At 37.2% G+C, this 22,822-nt stretch overlaps 1 pseudogene; it reads right to left on the bottom strand.

Moving 5' to 3' along the window:
• Positions 1-13,955: 13,955 nt before the first annotated feature.
• On the bottom strand, positions 13,956-14,500 carry LOC114538526 (annotated as a pseudogene).
• Between the last annotated feature and the right edge of the window lie 8,322 nt (positions 14,501-22,822).

Raw genomic sequence — 22,822 nt, 5'->3', positions numbered from 1 at the left:
TACCAATGTTAATTACATAATGACATAGGCTCAGTTCATTTAAATAAATATCATTCCAGTTCTTGCAAGAATTTATTGATAGCGACCCTCTTCTTGGCTTCTCTGGTCCTCTGCATCATAGCAGCTTCCAGAAATAGGTACACGTTCTTGCATGAGGCTGGGTACTAAATGTTGAAGACATAGTAGCAACTTACAAGCAGGCCCAGTGCATTTACCATTGTCCTTGACCCATTTAATTGCATCAGGATTTTGCCCTCTCCAGCAATATACAATGGCTTTATGTTGCCAACATGGCCCGCACCAACAAGTCTTGGCGTCACCGAAGCCTTAATCTCGTCATCAATGCATTCATCTTCTTGTTTGAAATTTTAATTATAGTCAAATCAGTTTAATCAAATATTACAACAAGTGAACATTGGGCAGAAGATCTCTTTGGGGAAAGCAGACTGAAAAGCCAACAATTTTTAGAAAATAAAGAAATATTAGAACTTACCTGGTAAATTTTCAATAGTTCGGTGGTGGCTGCTTGCTCTTTCATTAGGATTAGTAAAACTACCACTGCCGTAGTTTCTCTCACATCTTTTAAAGTAATTGTATATATTATATAAACAACTGCAGTTTTTCCATCCCCAAATAAAACCGTTTCAATTCATATTATACCTGATTCAATGACATTGTTATCTGTATTCGCGTCATCTTCTAGCTGCTCTAGGGTTGCTTTACAGCACGATTTCTCGTTGGCCAATTCAGGATCTTTTCCAACCAGTTTTCCCTGAATTGATCAACCATATCCTTAAGACAACCATTCTTTGCCATCACCTGGTCAAATTCAGCTTTAAGCTAAACATAAAAATGTTGTTTCCGCATTATTTAATTGACACTTCATTTTTTTATTTTTTATTCATCAATAAAATGAATAAAGGTATGATAACATGGTATTGATGGCACATACTAATCACCAATATCAATGATTGAAATATACTTACTTCAGATGCAAGACCAAGTGCAAGGTACTCTTTGAGCAGAGCATCAATTGCTGTTGGTTTCAACAAAATGGACTGCCTTCTATGTGCAAAGGTTAGCTCCATCAAATTCATTATCAAAGCCATTTTTCTATTTGTTGACTTTTTCATCTTTTTCTTCATCAGGGAGATATGTTCTTTGCAGGTTTCCTCTGTCTCACCTTCTGCTAACTCTGGTAATTTTCCACTGCCCATTTTCATTTTCTTCGGCTTGACTTTGTCGGGGCAGCTGGTTGCGGGTGTGCTTCGTTTTATTGCTTGTTCCCATGAACCCTACAAATATAATATAAAAAAGAAAGTGAATGGCAGCTTTGGTGAATATGGTCTGTTTTTGTCTTCTATATATTGAAGCAAGTCATTTGATGACCTCCTGAACATTTTAGAACCCCTTTAGAAATTATTTCGAACCTATTCTTTACTCTGAAAGACTATACATGGATTCATTTAAAAAATTGGCACCCCAAACGTTTGACAAAGGCCAAATTGCCTCTTGTGACCATACCCAACTAGCCAACCTTGTTCTTCAACAAAGTTTAACACTTTGGAACCTCATTTGCGCATGAATTCAGTCCTATTCGTTTTATTTCTTTCACAAAGAATAAAGGATTGGTTACTGTTACATTTTAGTGATTTTACTTCCTAATGAGAGTTCTGTTACTCCAAGAAATGCCCTACTTACTCAGGCATATTTGGAGTGAAAATAATGGAGTAATTATACAGTAATTACTCCGATATGTCTATATCTCTTTTCAAGAGTAGATTTTACTCCTTTATAAGAGTTGTATTGACTCCCGGAGTAGTAAATTGGAGTTAAATTTACTCCTGGAGTACAAATAAAGGAGTAAAAAGTACTCGGATATTTCTACTCCTTTCCTGGAGTATTTTTTACCCTGCAGTGGAGTAATGTTTACTCTTAGTAGAGTAAAAGTTTTGTTATGAACTGAAATGAAGTAGATTTAACTCCGGTTTTGGAGTGAAATATACTCTATTTTTTTACTCCCCAAGAGGGAGTTATTTCAACTCGTACGATGTAGTCAAAATTGCTCCCTAGAATTAACAGTGCATGTTGCTAATCCCTGCATATGTTGCCAATCCCGGCATATGTTGCCTAGGTGAGCAATATGGCGGACAACAGGCGTTTAAAAATTCGACGTTGCTTTGCTGCCTTGTGTATCTTGGAAGTCCCATAAACATGCACGTTCCTCGAACAAAGCTAATAAGCGGTCTATTTCATTTCTTGTCCACTTCCTAGATTTTTGCTTCTTTTTTCTGGATGTTTTTGCAGTACTCTGTTGATTTTGAACTGCATTATCATTAACGCCCTGAACGTTACCTTCGCTATCATCGTAAATCAATGTATCGAGATTTTGTTCGTCCGCTATCTTGTATTCAAATTTCATGCCAAGAACGTCTGATGCGCATGCGCAACGACAACAATGTTGTTTGCAAGTGGTCACACGATTGCAACTCCAGAAATTGTGACAAAATGTTGCGTTAAAATTTGACTGGAGTCAAACTCAACGCAACATGTTCTAACATCATGCAACATTCTGTAAAAGGATGGTCAAACTACCGCAACATTTTGTTGCAACATTGTTGGACGATGTTGCAACAAAATGTTGCGGCCGTTTGACCACGGCTTTAGACTTTAAGCTCAAGTGTGTTCTGCATCGCCCATTGTTCTAGTTTATTTGCGCCTAATTGAATCGTATAATACAATCGATTATCATTTAGGTTCAAATCGTTAATGATTAAAAAAATAACCAAGGTCCAAATTTAGTCCCTTGATTTTGATATAATAAGCGCATTACCAACCAATTAAGAGACATTATATTAATAAGGTGTTACATAATATAGAATAAAAAAATTATAGTAAAACATAAGTATAATATACATGCAGCAGAACATTTGTTTTCAAATGCCAAATGTGCAACAATAATGAGCATAGACGTTAAACCTATACACACACAAGTGGTAATATTTACTGCATCTCAGCTTTAAAGCTCTTATACTTCTCCACTACCGATTTAAAGTGGAAACTAATGTGTTCCGGTACGTTAGTGTCTTTAAATATATATATATTGGCAAAATACTTAGACCAATCTTTTGGGTGCGTGCATGTTCAAGTCCAATAGAAAGTTGCCAGGATGATGTCTATTTTATATACGATTCTTCTTCCCAAAATAAGATAAACCTGGTGTGGTTTCTTAGGATCGAAGTTTAGGGCATGTTTTATCATGAAGTTGGCAGCTTCAGGATCGTCGTTGGTGTACTCTTTAGGTGGACTAGCCAAGGCCTGCTTCGATCCGAATTGCTTTAATCATAGATTCGTTCATCGCGTCTGCCTAGAAAACGAAATAAATTTAACAGCATTTTCAAAAGCATGATGGTGCAATTTTGTTTTCGAGCATGTTTTTTTCGTGAAGGTGTTCAGGGTTACAACTTTATTCAAAGGGTTGTAAGGTAAACCCAGTAACTTTTAAATTCAGTTTCCGTATACAAACCTTTTCCCCACAAAACCATTCGTAGAACGTACGAACTCGAGTGGAATTTCCACACTCGGCTTCCAAGGAGTTTCAACGCCCTTCCAGTTTGGCTTGGAACTTAATCCTGTTGTCGCAGTCCACCAATCCTTCACACTTTACGTCATGTACTTGTTTTCCAAATATCTCATCCATGATCTTTTTCTTCGCAGCGGACGAAACGCCTCTACTGTCAAATTAACGTTTCATGTTACCTCTGACATGACAAAACACTGCAAAATGAAAGTTACGTTGCTAACCGTTAATTAAGGCTTTCTCTCCATTCGTGCCGGACGCAAAAATTCCTTCGAGGGCTGGACATTCCGCAATGAGAGTGTTGGAAAACCTTGTTTAGGCCTGCCAGTCCTTTCGTTGATGCATCAGTACTGGACCAACAAAAACCGGATATTTTTTTGTGCCGTTGTGATGAAGTTTGGTGTTTTTGTGTGCAAAAACACCAAACCAAATTTCGTTGTGATGAAATTTGGTGTTTTTGTGTGTTTTTCCGTCAAACTTGGGTCAACAATATATTATATATTATATATATATATATATATATATATATATATATATATATATATATAATATATATAATAGATATAAATCAAAAATACTAATTTGATATAACATCTCATAAAACCAAGCTTTAGTGAGACAAACTCCTCGCCCGTTGGAAGAGCCTTCTCCTCCAGTTCAGAGATTTCCAAGAATGTCATATGTCATAAAATAACCTGAGTGGGACATGCTTGGGACTGGGTTGGGCCACTTCATCTTTCTTTGCAATAGGTAATCCCACATCTTTGATGCACGAACAAGATGTTTAGTGCAGTATGGGCAGGATGGCTCAACACATTTTGCAAAAATGATCTCATTGGATTTTCGGTCAATGTGCTTAGTCATAAACCTCATTTCAGTTACCATTTGTCTATTCATACGGAATTGGCCAATTGGACCTGAAATAGTCTAGACTATAAAACATTCAAATTGTTAAATGGTCAAATCAAGACGAGTAAAGCAGCGAATGGGTGTATTTATATCAAAATATATGAGACAACTTTTGCTTACCTTGTGGACATCTTTATAATCGTGATATGGACTCTCCTCACCAAGCTCTCTTTGACCAATGTGGTGACTTCGCTTCCATTAAAAGTTGCACCCTTCCAATATACATCTTTCACAAGCTTCATAGCATTGTCAAATACTGCGCCTTCTTTAGTGCGACGTTCTTCTTCTTCCAGATTGGTTTGCTGGTATGGTGCTTTGTCTTCTCCTTCCAGTGTCGATGGCAGAATAACTGATGATAACTTCTTACTCATGGGTCTCCATAAATGTTCAATTTGGTTATAAGCTGAGTATTTAGCCGCGTAACTTACAACACCTAGGATGTCAAGGCCCGAATCCCTCCACAAGCGGCAAAGATAGATCGAGTTTACGACAGATCGTACATTCCAGTCGCTACCGTTTGATAAAAGCTACGGTTTTCCCTTTTTTCACTTGCGCGGCCAAAATGGGGAGAAGATCATTTGCATGAGTTTGTCCACTAGATGAGGTGAATTTAGCGGCTCTTAAAACCAACACTGCGAGACCATAGGTGTTTTTCTTAAAGTGAAGTCGACTCAGTTTGTCTTTGAATTTGTCATTTGGTACTATGCCATCTTTATTGCCTTCCAGACTGTCAGCACTTTCTTGAAAATTGGCAGGATCGGGGTCTTCCGACTGATCATTTAGGTCAATCCTCGTGTACAGTTCGACTTCTTCGTTAGGCTCGCTGACAAATACTGATTGCTTCACCTGCATTTGGTATCCTGATTAAGTTGTAATGAAGTAGCCTGGATGAAAAAAATCGTGGTCCCAGAGATTTGGTGTGTCGTTTTGCATGTAAAAACGAGGCTGTTGGTGGTATCTGGAAACGGCTGGAGAAGGACCCATACGCAGCTGGTTCATGTCATCTGAAGAATAGAACCGTGCTTCTTCATGAAACCTCGAACAAAGCTTTTCGCGGCAATTAACTCTAGCAAACAAAAAATGCTGATTTTCACAGTTCTCTCGATATTTGTTCTTCTTTGGAGCAACTTTTGTGTCAATTAGTCCTTTGTAGCGGATCGCACGACTGCTGGTCTTCTTCGGAGCCACCATTAGGTGGTGTATGGTGTCAAGCGAAATGCCATGCTTTACAAGACCAGGAACGTTATGCAAAAGATGTTTACGTAAGTCCTTAAGGGACACTCTGGTGCCTGTTCCGGTACTTTCGCGTCTTCTGCTATGAGCTGCGAAGGATTCTTGTTTGAGAAAGTCTGTTGCGGTCTGTGTGATCTCCGGGAATTTTATCCACAATGGTTGCCGGCCGAGACGTCTAGTTGGCCCCTCTTTGGTTGGTCTCGACACGTCGTCTTGGTTCCTCTCGACTTGCTTTTTTGTCGGCTAAAGTAGGTTCTTCCGGTCCTGGTCCCTCTATGATAATCGGTTCTAGTTTTGATCCAGACGCCGCGGTTGCCGCCGTAAAAAATCAGGCAATGGCAATACTTGAGATGGCTGTGTCTCACCTTCGTTTATGATGGCTTTTCCAGATGGATCGAATCTGCAAAGTCAAATATGTTCTTGAATAATATTACTATCATTTGCAATAGCTATGTAAAACAAGGAATACAAGGTCAAGGATTAGGTCAAGGTGTAATAATTATTAAAAAGGTATCTTATACAAACTGTACCTTACAAATGGACGTTCATTGTTCCTTAGAGCCAAATACTCCAAGTCGTTTGTGCCTCGGCGTGAATTTTTTGGTGATTTATTTTTCCTTGTTCTTTTTTTACACGTAAACAGTAACGCTCGATGAAACATTCGTATTCGCCTTTCGAATACCGATATATAATGTGAGCTTTACATGGGGCACGTGTGCGAAAAAGTGTTAGCTGTTTGCTCATATTTTGGAAAATATCGCTTATTATAAAAATGATTTTTAAATCCAGGATTACCAGAGTACCAGGAGTAAAAAAATTTCCCGCGAATTTACGAATGCCCGAACCATTCCGATTATATTCCGATCATATGTGTTGCCGCTGGAATATGAAATGATTATTCGCGGCCGAATATTATGAGTTGACTGCATGTTGACTTTTTCTTATTATGAAATTTATGATAAACTGTTCGTAGTCTTTCGGGGAAATAAATATTGCATTTATAGACTAGAAATCAGGTATTTATTTAAAATTTATGTCTCTTTCAACTACCAAACTATATGGAGATTAGTTTTTATTACAAGCTGATTGTATTGTTAAAGGTCAACATATTCTTGCCCATAGGTCCTATAATAGCCACTGCAGTATAATTATAAAATACTTTTGACAAATTATATTTTGGACCATATTAAATATTTCGTTTCTCCTTCGTTTTTTGCTGGTCCGCGATGGGGTGGGGAGGGAGGAGGTTCGAACAATCGCGGCCAAAGTCCGCGATGCGGGACGAAATCTATTTGTCGACGGCCCCTAAACGAAATGAGTTAAATAGAGATATTAAAATGAAGTAAAAATATCTATTATTAGCCGTTTAAAAGATTGTTGGTGTATTCCCCTTTCTGCGGCGGTGCTGGCAAACAGAGAGGCGCTGTTTCCGATTGGTTTTCTGTCTGGAAATCCGAGCACCATGTTATCTGTTTCTTTTTCGGGAACCCATTTAAAGAACCTGCAGGAGTTTTTGCGATCGTTGATGCACTTTCAAAAATACTTAATAGTTTGGAAGGCTTTAAGTAGTGGCCCGCGCAAGAGCCAGTGCATTGTTCACAGCTTTTGTTTCCATAAGGCCGATTACGTCATTATTCTTCTTGTATGCCCCAGCTTTGCATACAGGATGTATACAGCCAAGCTGATAGCAACATTTGAAATAGAAGATGTACTGAATGGGCAATCCTTGGACAATGTGTCTATTTTTCAACTGCCATATTCTCTTGATTTCACCGTATAAATCAGGTTTTTTCAACTTCGCTTTCTCTTTCGCCTCTTTTGTACCTTTTAAGAATACTAGTAAGATTTCTCGTTCTTTTTGAGCTTCGTCTCCATTTGTAAACACCGGCTTTATTTCCACTTTTTCTTGAAGCATGAGCATATCTGAGAAATGCTGCGCAGGATTTTTGTTAAACAGCGGTTTTGCTTTCACTACACCAGCACATACCTCGCCGGTAGTACATGTAGCAGGGAAGTTGTAGCATGTTGTTTGCAGAACTGATGGGTAAGGGTTAGTGTAATCAGTCCTGGTTGTAAGCGGCGGATTATCATTCAGGCAAAGGGTACCACGTTGCTTGCTTGTCGTCATAGTATCTAAGCGAAATCCCGCTTGGTCGTCACGGCCAGCGTTCATTATACGTTTACCATCCCTGTACTGGATGTCGTCTAGAGCATTATATAGTGCAGCACTCCAATGATCGTCTGGGTTAAATTTCAGTGTAAAACCCTTTCTCGCACGCCTTTGGGTAACATGAGCAAGTCCCTTGTATCTTGCAGCGGACTTTCAGCGCTTGTTCAGTGGAACACACAATTGAACTACCGTACCATAACTGAAATTTCGTTTGTACTTAGCTTGCAGATGAGCTGGAATGCTACGAATGTTACCTTCTTCCCAACACGCCTATTACCATCAAACTTTAACACTCCTGTCCTGCGCCACGAATCAGCGCCTACTCCCCTCTTGCGCACGAACTCGATGGCATTTCCTATGTCTGGGCATTCTGCTTGAATTTTTCCAATCTTTTTACTTCTTTGTCTTCGTAGGAACCGCCTTTCCGCAATACGCTTCTTTATTTCTCTCTTAGCTTTTCGTTGTATGGATGCCCTCTTTTTCATAATGACTGCTTTGCCTATTTCATCCAATGGATCTTGCACTCGGCACAATGTATCGGGATCTTCTATATCTGATTCTGACAGAATTATTCCATTATCTATGTTATCTTCTTTTTCTTTTTGACTTCGTTGTATTGAATAGGCTTGTCTAGATTGATTTACTAAATTCTGTTGATCTTCACTTATGTTTATATTCGGTAACTTTGGGAAAAACAATCGACCAATGTTTCAATTTCACCAAGTGATACATAATGCAGAATATTACATACAATATGAACAAATTCAACCCAGTTGAAGTCACAGCTGCAAAGGATCTCAGTAAGTAATTGTTGATCATTTAAACAATTGCCTATTTGACTTCCCTCTACTGACCCTTCAATATTTCCCAACGGTTTAGCATTATGATTAGTTTGACTTGGTACTCTGTATTCGTCTTCGGAATAGTCACTAGGAAGGTTAAGATCGGCTTCCGCTACGAGTACCGATACCAATAATCAGTCACGCGCATGCGCAGATGTAACAATCGTCCAAAACGTGACAACACTGGAAGTCGCGAGTACCGTTTTGGGGCTGAAAATGGAAGTGGATAGGTAGGCGAAGTACCGAATTATATTTACTGTATTATTGTCATTTTCTGCAGTAGTTTTCTGATAATATTATTTAGGTTTTAGTTGTATAATGTTTCTGCTTTGTTTGGTGAGACTGAAGGATTGTGATTAGAGTTTTTGATGTGAATACAGCCGCTATACTCCGCCATGTTTATTTACTTCTTACGGAAGTCACAATCTTAACGCTTTAAAATTTCCGCGCTGCCAAACTGTAATACGTCATGTATTTTCGTATCGGTACTGGTAGTGGAAGTAGATCTTAACCTCCCTACTGTCAGTTTCGCTACTGTCAGAGCTACTACTTCGGTTGTAGCAACATTGATACCAAGGGAACGGGCAATAACTTCATCTTTAACTTTTGATATTCTCAATAGCCTCGCGAATACAACTAGCTGATCAGCGCTTTTTCAACCTGACCAACCTGGAAGACATGTCATTGAAACAAATACGTTTTTAGCCTTTGAACTTGATAAACCAGTAGCTTTTACAATCGCATATTTCGACGCACTTTTCTCCATCCGACTCCGCAAGTTTTAGCAAACTGTCTACTGTTCCCCTGCTTATATTAATTGGTTCATGTGTATTTGAGATTGAATCAAACTGTTGAGAAGCGATCTTAAAACTTTGTAATGTACTGTAGCTTGTTTTTCGACCAAATATATACAATAATTGCCTTTTCCTCGGTCTCCAACTCCAATACTAACCAACGGCATTTGAAGTAACTTCGTGCGCGCATGCAACGAAGTGTAACTGATTCCAGGGCTTGTCATTGTAAAAGCATCTTTTAATTTCAAAAAACCGTCATCAAGTATCTTTTGCGCAACTTGAATCATACTTAAACACAACTGGGACGGCTGGCTATGTCGTGCCTTACAAACGTAACTACGAGCGTTAGTATAATCGCTTAAAGTAGCTAAGTCCCTCAAATATAGAAACGTTTTCTAAAGTTTAAAATCTAGACAACGGTCGCTTTGATTGTTGAATAAATGTATTTATGTTGTCTGACTCCCCTCCGGCCACTCTGCTGTTATCTCGGGAGAGGATTGGGGAAAAATCAGTATTTCTTCGTTTCTTTCTTCACTGCAACACGGTTCAGGATCTTGTATGATTTGCATACTTTCATCAGAATTGGAAATTGTGTCATCGCTTTGATGGTCACTGCTGCAGGTACTGGGATTGGATGATTTTTTCCTCAATAAACAAACTGGTCAGTCAAAGACACCTCTGCTCCTTGTGCATGAAATTCAATGTCAAACAAAATAGTTTGCTTCGTACAAACTTATCAGTTTCTCTGTTTCGGTATCTTTCCACACTCGTTCGCTTTTAACCCTTTTTTTATTGCCATGTTCGTCTACAACAACTGCTATTGTACTTTCAGCCATTTTTTGTGTTGTTTTAGCCATTTTTTTGTGTTATGCGCATGCTCTATATGGTAAAAAGTGCGGAAACATATGGGCAATTATGGAAACAATGTTTCCGCAACCAAAATCACACTTGGGAAACATGAAATGTTTCTGAATTTGATAGGAAACATTTTTGCTTCGGAAGCAAATTTTGCTTCCGCAACAATGTTTTCCAGGGTGGGCAAGAAAACATTGCGAAACATAAATGTTTCTGCAATAATGTTTCCTAGTTTGCCCAGGGCTTTAGACTATCCATACATTTTCTCAACAATTTATCAACAAGCACCTTTTTCGTTATCGGCAGTATTATTTTTTTCATTGTTTTTACGACAAATGACTACAGATATAAACGTTGAGCAATGTGTCAACAAGAAATGCGCAATTTCCTGCGACGATGACGGCGATGAACGCTTATGTGCAATGGCCTTAATAAATCCCGTTTTCTTATAACAAAACACTTGAAATTTTCGTGAATTTTCATGATTAATTTTACATGTTTTCAGACCTCAAAGAAACGACACACATTAGTCCAGGTTTTTCTTTTATTGCAGCAAACCTTACAAGAAAACGTATTGAAAACACGAGCAAATTCAGCTATATATTTTTTTACACTGTCATGTTCTTTACCAGAAAAAAACACACACAAAAAAGTGATGTTAAAACATCGTTCCCACCTTGAAATGTCGCTTTTAAACAAGAAAGATTCCATTCTTCCAGCTTCTGTTCCATAAAAACATCCACGAACCATCAAAAGCCTTTAAAACTTTGTCTTTTTGAAGAAAAGTTGTCAAGGAACCGAGCATTTGTAAAAAAAACACATATGAAAAGCCAGGAAGAGCGCTTAATTCGTATAGGTTTCTAGATGCTAATTGGTTGGCTTGTTTGGGAGGTATGTAGAATTACCGGGGGAAGTATGTCAGGGATAACGCTTCCCTACCCGAGAATGTTTCCACTTGTATTTTTTAAATCTCTGGTCTCGTCGTTGATATGTTCATTCATTTCATTAATTGAAACAAAACTACTGTAGAAGCGTAAATATAAGTATTGATGGAAAATTTGCTGCCATATTTCGCTACATTAATAGTATGTACTTTTGTGCTCGCTTGTAATTTGGCCCGTTCGGACTATGGGAAACTTTAATAAAAATCAAAGCTAAAGGTGATTTTAATACACTCAAAGTAAAATATATATTGTTTTAAAACCCAATACTAACATATTGAGTGTGAAATCAATGTTCTGGACTGTAGTTTTTTATTGATAAATTGCAGGGTTGTGTTTTTACATCTCTTAGTCTAGATAATCAATCTATTGTTTATGTTTACTAAACTGAATTATTTAAACTCTATTTTGCACCTTGTGTAAATCAAATTTTTAATGTCTGTAACAATATCTGGTTACCTACTGGATATCTCAAATTTAAACAATCTGGCATGCCATTAATCTACCCGAAGCACTCCCTTTGATTAGTGTCATCATTAACATTGGTGCAGCACTTTGGGTGCTTTGTGGTGGGATATTTTGAAATAGGGAATCCCATCTGAGTTTCTAGCTATTAATCAAGAACTCCTTCTCTTAGAAGATTTGGCAGCTTTTCCTTTGCCTTGAATGAGGCTAAGTTAAAATATTTTCTATATATATAAATTATATGTACTTTTTTAAGCCATGAAGCAGCAATTAAGACCCTTCCTGTTACACGCTTAACCTAACACTGATGTATTCATCAAGAAAATCCATTTAATCTATCAACCAGTATAACTTGGATTATTATTATATTATTATTACCACCACTATTATTATTATTACTATTATTATTATTATGAAATTTTGGAATGTTTAAAATCCAACAAGGCTGATATACAATATATAATCAGAAAGATCATTACTACGAAAGATCGTTAGTTAATGATATCGGTCTTAGCTGATTTAACGGAAGTTAACGGAGACTCCTTTGGCAGTGGATTTAAATATGTCAATTTCGAAATAGTAGGTACGCACTGCTGTTTTAAAGATGAATTCAATACATTTGCGATAACTGGTGCAAGATAAAAGGCAAAATCTCTCAAGACTCAATACGGAATACCATCCGGACCAGCTGACGTTTTGTTTGTCTCCTCATAAAATTTTTAGCAGCTTCTATATCAATAGTTGGGATTCGAGTTCCTTCAGGAATTCTCAATGGGACAGGACTCACGTACTCTTTTTCAGTATTTATTTCTTGAAAATGTAAATTCATTTGTTCTGGATCAGTAATATTACTGATATTTTCTGACCTAGATCGTCTTCCAGACCATCTGCGAGAACCTTCTTTGCCTTTAGTTTTAACATTTTGAATAGCTTTTACTTGATTTCCTCGGATTAGTTTATTTATCTTCTTCTGCAGTTCAGTATTCGCGCCTTTCTTGAGTTCCCTATTCCGTAAATTGCATAGATGCTTTACAAGAGGAGACATGAACGGTGGGTCACGAGTCGACATTTTAACCTTGATCAAAGGAAAGCACTCATTAAACATATTAGAGAGAGTTTCATTTAACAAATCAACTCCTTTATTGACATCGTCAATATTGGCATCGTAAATCGGGCTCCAGTCATGTACTTCTAGTTTCTTCTCCATTCTTATTTTGCGGTGATATCTGACGTCACGAAAATACACAACATTTCGCTCAGGCTCAGGCTTAACTGGCCGCTGCGGAGTCACGACAACCGCGGAATGATCAGAACATACCAAACACGGGGAAACGGTAGGAACTTTCCCTATGTGAGGGTTATATTCTTTAATCAGGAAAACTTTGTCACTATAAAGTGATTTTCACAAAGGTCCTACATTATATACATCACTATACAGAATATATAAAACTATGTACTGGATAAAAAGTCTCTTTAATATTTCTTACAGATATAGATAAATTTCTCTTAAGAATTGATAATGAGGAAGCATTTCGAATATCATTGTGTATGTCATTCCAGTCCTTATAATAACAGCTTGGTAATTCGTACGTTGTTTCCCCCAATTACGTTTAATCTTAGGTAGTCTTAATGTGTCTTTGTTTCTGGTGTGATATATATATGTTATTTACCGGCTGCGAGGTCCGGATGCAAAAAAACTGTGCCGGAGGTCTCGTGTTTATTTTTTAACCTTGACTTTTTTGACTTAATAAAACACAAAAAATTAATGAATAAACTATAAAAATTTTAAATTCTGCAAGCCATTTTAGAATTTTAATACGTCAACAACTCCTTATAAGGATATCCTAGTCGGGAAACAGCCAATGAAATGGCAAATATTGTTACCATAGCGACTAAATCACGGCGAATCGATTAAAAAAACAACGTATTCACAAGCGAAAAAAGGCGTAAAAAATCCAAAAAAAAGAAGTTTTTCGGGTATGTTTTTTATTTTTAACATTCATTTAGCCTTTTCCCGAAAGGTTTTCACACATTTTAGCCGTACGTTGCTTTTGTTTTGTCGTTTTTCTTGCATTTTTCACAGCGGGCCGGATGCATTTTGCAGCGGGCCGGATGCAAAATTCCGGCCCGCTGTGAAACGCTTCTCAGCCAATCAGATTGCTTCATTTACAGAGTTAAAAAATAACCATGAATCTGACCACGGGTAACAATATCCAAAGAATGTTCTGTAAGACCATTAACACACTTGTAGGTATAAATACAACGATGGTAGATCCTACGCTGTTCTAGGTTAAGCCAACCCAATGTTGACAATGCATTACTTGCTGAGGAATGCAAAGATCTGTCTAATATTATCTTAGCAGCCTTGTTCTGCAGTATTTTTGAAGGTCATTCATCAAAACGATGTTGTCCTTGTCGCCCCAAAATAGATCACCGTAGTCGAAAATAGGTAAAATTAAGCTATTGTAAAATAGCAGACGAGCCTCATGTGGCAACAAATGTTTAATTCTGCGTAAAAGACCTAGGTTTTTATTTATCTTGGAGGAATTATATTCAACATGATCGGTCCAAGTAAAATTGGTTGATAACATTATTCCTAAGTATTTAAAACTAGAAACGGTATTGATATCATTATGAAAAACAGATAATGAAAACGAGGAAATATTACTAAGCTTCCTATTACTGCCTATTATCATTGCTTTTGTTTTATCGAGGTTCAAATGAGCTTGTTGTCGTGAAGCCATTGAGCAACACTTGAAAGATCGTATCCGTAATCAAATTCTTTGGCAGTAATTTAAACAACTTGAAAATCTGTTTGCCCGGATGTCGTGAAAGGACTGTCTGGTCGTCCGGATGTCGTGAAAGGACTGTCCGTATAGAAGGCTGTTTGCGCTTGAGGTTGGAGTTTACGTTGGTGGAATATATCGTTCAGCGTCTGTTTGATAACTGGCGGTGTAGCGATCAGTGAAAAGCTGGTATCGGGACGTAGCGTGTCGGAGGATGGTTGTGGTAGGGGGATGTTTGAAGAAACAGGCGTGTTTGTGACCGCTTGGACAGCTGCTTGGGCCGGGTTAGTGGAAATCTCGTTGACTGACTGTTGAACAGTATTGGCGATCAAGCTTTGGATTAGCGCCAACTACGCGTCGGTCAAGAGCGGTTTTTCGCTTGGAATTTCTCTTTGTCGTCAAGCGTTTTCGCCTGTTCTTGTGCCGTCGTTTGTCGCTGGGGTTTCGACTTCGTTGGAGTTCTGTGTGGCATGTTGTAATCTCTCGATCAGTGCGGTGTGACGGCCATAATCAGACAAACCTTTGTCGCGACATTGACAAATGGTGGAGTACGGTCATATACACCAACTGAATTTGTTTGCTGTGGTGTATTAAAAGATGTAGCAGATGCCCTTCTTGCGACTCGTTTGTTTAATTAGAATAGTGGCTATGTGGTAGCTGATATAGTACTAGCTGGTGGCACTGACATATATCACGGTCGAGTGAATTAGAAAGAAGACCTGGACGTTAAGATCGGTAATTGCGTCCTCCTCTACCGGCCCTTCCATGAGTAATTGCTTTACTGTAATTAACACCTCCTGTTTTTCGCTTGGTAGTAACGAGCCACTTCAGATAATTGGCAAGTTGTCCTTTCTTTTGGCAAGCTAAGAGAACATGCGAGCGAATTGACATCGAGGAATTTCCTGGGCAATCTTTGCACTCAGCTTTGCCATTTGAAAATAGGTTGACAACGCGTGGATTCGTGGGTTTTAATTTAGATGGGACGGCTACTGTGTCGTGGCCTTTTTCTGGTAACTCAGCAACATATCCATGCTTCATTGATTCTTCTGCTGAAACAGCTATTTTGGTTAAAACTGTTTAGGATCAATAAGAATATGGGAATATTTGTCGCGAAGTCTGCACTCCCCCTTTTCCAAGACAGACATCTCTATTGGTTGGTTCTTTCAGAATGATTCGTCGTAAATTTCCCCGGAGGACATCCAAGACCAGCTTGTTGCCGGACTGAACTTATTACACTTTCAACTCTTTACCCTTTTTTCTTTAAACCAGGAGTGAAACTCCTCGCCATTTGAGTGTAAACTTGAACATTAGAAACATTAGAAAAAATCCGTCCTCATCTTTTGCATCAGACAGCCCCCTTTCACGAACACAATCGACTTTTCTTCCAAAAACGTCCCAAATGAATTATGCTTTTGCATCTCGCTTAATATCTAAAGATAAAAGCTTCTCTCGATATTTTTCCTCAAGTTGATGTTGTACCGAACCCGTGCCGGTGCACTAATATTCTCTTAAAAAGCTATTGTTGATATTATGTAATAAGGTAAAACCATAAAACAATACACAATTCTCGCTCTCTCTCTCTAAGACGTTTACACTACGTTTCCATATTCCCACGTTGTTTTTAAACCCGCGCACGGGCTTGACGACACAGGCCACCCAGTTCAAACTGTTTCGCTCACACTCTCCTCTAAAATTTAATGTTTTACACTGTTAAAAATAATGTGTAATTATACAGTAAAATGTACTGGCAGCTGGGACGGCAGAGAAATTACTGTAAATCTACAGACAGGAAAAATACACGTATTTTTACATAAACGACAGTAAAAATGTCTTTTTAATTTAAGCAATCAATCTTTAAGATTTTGATGAAACAAAGTGAAATTGCCGACGGTTGTAATGCAGTGAATGATTAGATATACAAGGATTAAGAAGACTTAGTATATTTAATTCATAACATCAACACAACTGTACATATATCTTTAGTCGGGGATATGATCAAGCAAAACGCTCACTATACATATAAAAGTATACAAGTACTCAATATAATAATTCATTATATTCATTTTAAAATCTGTGTTGTGGGATGCAATATGATGGGCTATTTGTAGTGCCATTTCAGCACTAATCGCACTCCAGGGAGTGCAAATTGTGCCGGAATCACCTCCTTCAAACACCCAATCAGATGGAAAATAATAATAGAAAACTTGAGTCTTCAGGCTCAGATAAATATTTTCCCAAAATTTTACTAAATTTTCACAAGAAAATGGATTAACTTGAATACTCGCAGTTTTTGAAGACAACTTTCAAAATATGAGAAAATTGTTAAACTATATAACATGAGTAAACAAAAGTTGCTGAGTATGACTTCAAAATGAATATAATAAAGTGGAAATTAAACATCATGTTGAGCAATTTTAGTCTAAAATCAAGTTTGTGATTACAAATCAAAAGATTTTGCAATCACACGTTTAGTTTCAGAGAAGACCAAATTACACTTCACTCAGTTCAATTACCACTCTGCAAGGCGTGTCATAAAAAAGTAGACCCTTTCCAATTCAAATTTACGGTGGCTCACAGGGGCCACCCATATAAATACGTAAATACCAATCCACAAAAATTCAAAACACAATTTAAATATTTCGAAAGGCACTTCACATGTTTTCAAACGCACTTTAAATATGTGCAAACACACTTTAAAAATTTGTAAACGAACTTTAAGTTTTCCAACACACTTTAAATTTTCCAACACACTTTAAATTAATTTTCTAACACACATTAATACGGTGGCTCACAGGGGCCACCCATATAAATACGTAAATACCAATCCACAAAAATTCAAAACACAATTTAAATATTTCGGAAGGCACTTCACATGTTTTCAAACGCACTTTAAATAAGTGCAAACACACTTTAAACATTTTTAAACGCACTTTAAGTTTTCCAACACACTTTAAATTTTCCAACACACTTTAAATTAATTTTTTAACACACATTAATACGGTGGCTCACAGGGGCCACCCATATAAATACGTAAATACCAATCCACAAAAATTCAAAACACAATTTAAATATTTCGGAAGGCACTTCACAAGTTTTCAAACGCACTTTAAATAAGTGCAAACACACTTTAAACATTTTTAAACGCACTTTAAGTTTTCCAACACACTTTAAATTTTCCAACACACTTTAAATTAATTTTCTAACACACTTAAAGTTTTTCAAACGCACTTTAAATATGTTCAAACATACTTTAAATTTTTAAACGCACTTCAATTACATGTGGGCTCATTGCATAATTACGCGCATGCGCAAGTCAAGGTTACTTTATTTTCTTTTTGTGCTGTCGTGCGCGGTGCGTTTTTTCACTCGATTTTATTGAACTTAAAAGTAACGGATTGAAATACCGTACATTCACTTATTCCCCTTAAGTAGAAAACCTTGTGCATTGTTTACGGAATTGGTAAAATGGGTTGTGATTGGTTTGAATTTGAAAGAGTCTACTTTTTTGATACACCCTGTATATCACAACTATACATTGTTCTGATTGGCTATAGACCTTTATAAAAATGACGTCAAATGCGGAAAAGTTATGTTACATGAAATTTGATTGGCTCTGCAAAAATGCTCAACAAATCAAATTTCTTGTAATATCAATTTTTCCGTATATGACGTAATTTTTAGAAAGGTCTATATTCTTAGACTGAGACAATGAAATTGAAAATTGAATACAACAGAACAATAAAATAAAGTTTTTGCAATGCTTCTTTTAGGAAGCTGGGCAAAACTTTGTGTCATAAATCTAAACCTAATAAATTCTAATATGAATTAGAAGAAGGACGGGTCTGTGCGCTAACAACGTTAATTTTTGGAAAAGTTCTTAAAATTTTAAAACGTTACGAAGGTAGATTATAATACTTATTGACTCTGAAAATCTTTCAATGCATTAACCAATGTAAGTACTTTTAGGTTGACAACTTGGTGTTTCCCTTTACTCTTGATTTTTTGCTCCCTTTGTCTGGGTTCAGATTTACCAAACATCTAGGAAGACCAAAAAGAGAGACTCATTCAAAATGGTATTTTATGGTGAGCGCGTGTATTACCGTACCAAACTCTCCCATTCACAAGTAAAATCGTCTGGCATTAGGAGTAAAATATTAAAGTGGGGCCCTGCAACAGGGTCCATTGACACTTTAAAATGCATACATGCATGCAGTTTATTCCACATTGGTAATCTTTTTAATTTACCTTTGAATGAACTCCAGTGTCGCACCAATTTCATTGGGGTAAGCAATGTTAAGGATGAAATAATTATGATGCAAACAACATCATAATTCCTTCGCCAATTCCGTTTATAGAAGGGTTCACCACGACCTGATCAATCACCAAACCACATCTTTCACAAACAAAGACATCCTCTAATTTATTTAAGATGCAGTATGCAATTGTTAATGTGTATTAAACATATTTTAAGCCTGATTATAACATAAACTGTATGCAAGAACGTTTTTGAGGAGTGGATGTGCGTGCTCAATATCAATTGGCGTGCGTAGTAAAAAGTGCGCGAAATTTTGAAGATGTTTTTATCCTTAAAAATTTCTACAAAATTTGCCAAAACATTTCAAACTTAGGGATTATCTAACTTTTTCGTGCTCGCCCAATCTCCCGTGCGCTCAATAACTCAATGAAGCACGCCAAACCATGATGAATTTGGTAAATGGCCTGGGCCAATTCTGGGTTAGAAATAATAAAAAGTGAACAAATTCACTTAACCATGCATGAGATGCAGTTGGAAACAAATTTCACATACCAAAAGTGGCAATAAAAGGTGTTGCTGGAATACCAGAAGCAGATATAACATCCTCTTCAGTAGCAGTTTCCTGAAATGGAACAAAGTCGAATATTAATATTACGCTATTACAACCTAGGTCTGTTTTCTACTTTAGCCTTTCGTTCCGAAACATAGCGTATTTCTTTGTTTCGTGGTCAGTCGGGCTAAGAACTAATGACATTGAAACAAGAAATACCGCACGTTTCACTATGAACGGCTGAAGTAGAAAACAATTTTAATCTGGATCAAGCGGTCCATCTCACGGCAAAGTGCTCACCTCAAAGAACCTAACCATCATATCTTTTGGTTCACCAAAGTAAGCAAGAAGGAGCAGATACACGTTCATAATCGGCACTTCACTATTTTCCAACTTCATCGCTTGATCAATTTTCAACAGGGACTCGTTCACCTTCTTCTTGTTCCTTCGCTCCTGTCTCATCAAATTGTATATGACCTTTGCTTTGGTTTCAAGACTTTGTTTCAAAACTTCCATGAGTTTGAAACCCATCAACTGACTGAAGTACTGTAACATCAAATCCCTTTTGAAAAGGTACGGCCATTTTTCTTTGATTTCTATTATCGACCGCGAGTTTGGTTTACTTCGGTTTATTAGTAAACGTTGTGATGCATATGTCTCGTTCATAAGTTTATAAACCTCTTCTTCGTCATAATTGTTTTTGTGGAACTCTTCAATTAGCTACTCCTGTTTGCGTTTTTGAATTTCTTCAGATTCTTTGTCAGGAAGGGAGCCCGGTTGCCAATTTATGCAACCATATGAATCACATGTTAAAGTTCTTTTTCCCGTTTCTTTAACACCACCAGTGTCACCATCCTGTTTCCTGACAGCCTTTAATTGGTCGTTGAGGGAGCCCGACCCTTTGGCTTTTCTATTTACATTGTAAAGTCTTTCTTCGAGCTGTTTCCTCAATGATTCATAATTACTTCCAACAACTGTACCCCCGACGTTATCGCAGAATGAATCGTCGTATTTGACAGCCACCATTTCGGCAATTTTCGAAAGCGTTTTAGCTGCCAGGACGTTGGCAGTGTTGTTGGATATGATTACATAGGATACGCATCATCTCACGACGATTACTAGGTCGAGGTCTCATTTTTTTCGAACAGGCGTCAAGGAGAGGTTTGGGGAATTTATTCCATGGAATGGAAAAGTTTGTCAACCAATTTGATTTGTTTCCACTGCTTAAAGGTGTAATATTGGTCTGTGTGGAGAGTATATTCATGTCACTTAATGGTGTGCTGCATCTTGAAGTCTGAGGATGTGTCAATCTCTGACACTACACATCACAGTTACTAGTCGCTTTTTGTGACTGCGAACACTGAACTACACAGGGTAATTTGAAGATCATATCATATCATACACGACTTTGCTATCAATCATTGGCGAAGTTAGCTATGACAACAGTTTGAACTGTTGCCACAGCTTACTCACCAATGCTGATCTTTGAATACAATTCCCTTATAGGTAAATGATACCTTGGTTATGTTTGTGGCAGATACGAAATTATCATACTCAAACTAAAACAAATAATAACTTGTTGGAATTAAAAATAATTATTCTCTTAAAATGCTGATATATTTGTTACAACATCCATTGAAAGTTGTGATTTTAGTTTGATCAATAGATTGTGAAACTTATAATTTTAAAATTTTGGTTTCAAGATCTTTGAACAATCAAAAAAGTTATTTAGGAAAACCTCACTTTCTCAAACTCTCATTATTCAACAGTTAAAACAATTATATAGTGATTTCAAATGGGACAGAAACACTGGCAAGCCGAAAAATTGACTTCTGAATATTCCAACCAAGAATAGAACCAATTAACTGAAGTCTTTGGTACAAACATAACAATGCTGTAACCACTGAGGATTTGGGACACCCGATTGAAATATCCAGGAACTTTGTGCAATGATTTTGTGCACAGAGGTGATTAAGAATAACGTGGACTTAAGGCTGGTAAAGCCATGCATGAAATCTCAAACCGTCCTTCTCGGTGGGTGACTGCATGACAATAATTAACCTCTGGGCCTGGGTATTTGCCTATTTACCTATAAGCGGTGTAGTATACCCTGGAGGAAGCTGCTGATTTTTAACAAGTAAAATAATAGCACAACAATACATCCATCCTAAAAACAATGAGTTAAAGAAGTTACAAAACTTTATATATATGCTGCAAAAGCTTCCTAACTTGAATGGGTTTTAAGACGACAGACAAGTCTTCTTTTGTAACCAATTTGAGATCACCCGTATCCATAACTCCAAGGCTTGATAGTCTCTCCTTCACTTTCTCCACCATTTCGCAGGATAAATAAGGCAGAGCTTCTTCAATCTTAACATATATTTCATCCATGTTAACTTTTTAATAATCTGAATGCCGTAAAGCTGTTAATAATGCATAGTAAAAATGTTCAAATATATATACAATAAATGATTTTCATTTTACACAGAACAAGGCTTTGGACAATCATTTGAGATAATTAATTAATATATGCATTTAGATACAATAGTTTTTAACAAAATATCCAACATATTACCCGGCCCTGGAACACATAGCACTAACAGCACTATTCTAGATTGCTATTTAGAAATAGTTACATGCACTTGTCATTCAAGAATCCAAGATAGCATGCTTCAAAACGACAACATTACAGCTACTAGACAATCTGTAAGGTGGCAAACAGGAGTATGTCTTAAGACGTGTTGCACATAGGCACTCATAATCATGGTTTCCATCATTTAATATCTTGTAATAACCCATTTCATTATACTCAGCATCACTTTTTTTCACAAGAAAGCAAACGTCCGTTGCATTGCGCTGAAGCAGCATTGCAATTTCTCCCAAAAGCAATTTACCGTTACTACTTCCAATGACAATGTAAAATCCTTTCTCATAATGAACTCCATTCAGGTCACCCTTAATGGAGCTAATAACTCCCTCAAATGAGGCATGGTGTATCATAAATGAATTTTTAATATTGTCATTGTAAAGGTTAGGATTAATTAAAGTCAATACCATTCTCAAGATTAACAGTACTTCCAAAAAGGGCACCATTTCTCATTTTTGCTTGTAATAATTAATGACGTTGCGCAATAGTATGGCAAATGTTAATAAAGTTCTGACTGTGGCGGGCACATCTTTTAAAATAAGAATGTTTACTTTCAAACCTTAGTGTCCATACTCTGATCAATGGCCCAAACTTTAAAATCAAGCCTGGATAGTGTGCTAGAAAATGACGTTTTGGCCTTAATTTCAAACCGTTCCTCTAGATACTCATCAATGATAACCCGAAAATAGGCAACTTGGGATAATGATATTTCAGGGGCACAGACCAGCTCTACGATAGTACGAAGCAACAGAGTCAATTGCCAAACTGGGTCAGCGCTATCAATGATTTTTGAAC

Source organism: Dendronephthya gigantea, unplaced genomic scaffold (assembly GCF_004324835.1).
Source record: "Dendronephthya gigantea isolate DGI-Jeju-01 unplaced genomic scaffold, DenGig_1.0 000187F, whole genome shotgun sequence".
NCBI classification, from domain to species: domain Eukaryota; kingdom Metazoa; phylum Cnidaria; class Anthozoa; order Malacalcyonacea; family Nephtheidae; genus Dendronephthya; species Dendronephthya gigantea.
The sequence above is the reverse complement of the archived record's forward strand: the minus strand, read 5'-3'. Positions and strand labels throughout refer to the sequence as shown.